The sequence below is a fragment of the Eulemur rufifrons genome, chromosome 23, assembly GCF_041146395.1.
Source record: "Eulemur rufifrons isolate Redbay chromosome 23, OSU_ERuf_1, whole genome shotgun sequence".
NCBI lineage: Eukaryota > Metazoa > Chordata > Mammalia > Primates > Lemuridae > Eulemur > Eulemur rufifrons.
The window spans coordinates 32275417-32277339 of record NC_091005.1 but is presented as its reverse complement, the minus strand read 5'-3'; the positions used below and the strand labels follow the sequence as shown (position 1 = coordinate 32277339).

At 62.6% G+C, this 1923-nt stretch overlaps 1 pseudogene; it reads left to right on the top strand.

The window, feature by feature from the left end:
• Window positions 1–651: 651 nt before the first annotated feature.
• LOC138374044 (small nucleolar RNA U13) lies at window positions 652–743 on the top strand (annotated as a pseudogene).
• Window positions 744–1923: the final 1180 nt, after the last annotated feature.

Below are 1923 nucleotides of genomic sequence, written 5' to 3'. Positions count from 1 at the left end.
AGGAGTTTGAGATTGCTGTGAGCTAGGCTGACGCCATGGCACTCTAGCCAGGGCAACAGAACGAGAGACTCTGTCAGAAAGAAAAGAAGAGCGAGAGCGAGAGAGCGAGAGAAAGAAAGAAAGGAAGGGAGAGAAAGGAAAGAGAAGGAAGGGGGGGAGAGGGAGAGAGAGAGAGAGAGGAGAAAACTATTAAAAAATTCGGGACCAGATCCATCGGTCGGTACTCAGAAGCGTGACGATCGGGTGTTCCCGAGCACGTGTGAGATGTGTCTTCTCCCTGACGCCGCGTTTCCTCCACACACACATCACCCATCTGCCGTGGAAAAAAAGCAACAAAAAGAGAGAAAGAGATTAAGAAGGGAAAATGGAAACAGGGCAAAAGAGGAAGAAAGAAAGAAATTTCGAAAAAAGAGACCAAAGTCACAGCGAGAAGGAAGAATACTGAGCCCAGAGCGACACCTAGTGACCACACCGTCACAAGCACCCTAGGGCCCCAATTCGCCAGAGACATCTGGTGGACCCCAGGGCAACATGTGGTCGACCCGGGGCCATGGCGTCTGCAGCCGATTCCCAGGCGGGCACACGAGCCCGGGGAAACTCATTCTCAGCGCGGGGAGGAGGGGAGGGGAAATAATAGCAAAGTCACACCAGATCCCTTTCTAGTTCATAAACGTGTTGATTGCGTGTTCACGCGCACGTGTGAGAAGGGCCTCCTGGTGTGTCGGCACGTCACCCGCGTGACGTGAAACCATGAATCCGGGGGGGGGGGGGGAGCGGAAAGGCGGGCAGGAAAAGGCAAAGAGAGAATAGATAAAATGAAAGGACCAAAAACAAAGTCACACAGCAGGGTAGGGGAGTGAGAGCAAGTCGAGAGACTGCAGACAGAAACTCCGAGAGGAGAGGAATGCTCCGGAGCGCCCCTCGCCCCGCGCGAGAAGAATACCGATCGCAGGGTGACCCCTAGGGGCAGCGAGGCCAGAGAGACCACATCCGCCCCGAAGCCCCCCTGTCAGGATGACAACCACAGAGCAGACATCTGGTCAACCACCCAAGGACCAGACATCTGGTCAACCAGCGAACCCATGCGGAGGCCGCATGCAGCAGCGACATCTGCTCGACCACTCAGGGTGCTCCCTGCCGGGAGGGTGTGTCTCTATGTGTGTGTGTCCGGGGGGGGGGGGAGATTGCGATGAAAGTCACGCCAGGTCCCGGGATAGTTCGTGAGCGTGATAATTGCGTGTGTGTGGAGAAAAAACGGGGCGGGGCGATAGGGAGTAAAGAAAGGAGGAGCGGGCGAGCGGAGGGGTGGGGAAGGAGAGGGAGTCGAGAAGCCCGCAACCGCAGCGCCTCCTGGCGGTGATCCCCCTCCATAGCATCGATGGGGCCAGCCCCGCAGAGACTAAGTGCGACGGGACATCTGGTCAACCCCAAGGACCATGGGATCCCGGCACGAAACCGGCGGAGGAGGAGGAGGAGGAGGAGGAGGAGGAGGAGGAGGAGGAGGAGGAGGAGGAGGAGGAGGAGGAGGAGGAGGAGGAGGAGGAGGAGGAGGGCTAGGCGGCGGTGGCGGTGGCGGCGGGCTAGGCGGCGGAGGCGGGCTAGGCGTCGGCGGGCTAGGCGGCGGAGGCGGGCTAGGCGGCGGCGGGCTAGGCGGCGGAGGCGGGCTAGGCGTCGGCGGGCTAGGCGTCGGCGGGCTAGGCGGCGGAGGCGGGCTAGGCGTCGGCGGGCTAGGCGGCGGCGTGCTAGGCGGCGGAGGCGGGCTAGGCGGCGGCGGGCTAGGCGGCGGAGGCGGGCTAGGCGGCGGCGGGCTAGGCGTCGGCGGGCTAGGCGGCGGCGTGCTAGGCGGCGGAGGCGGGCTAGGCGGCGGCGGGCTAGGCGGCGGAGGCGGGCTAGGCGGCGGCGGGCTAGGCGTCGGCGGGCTAG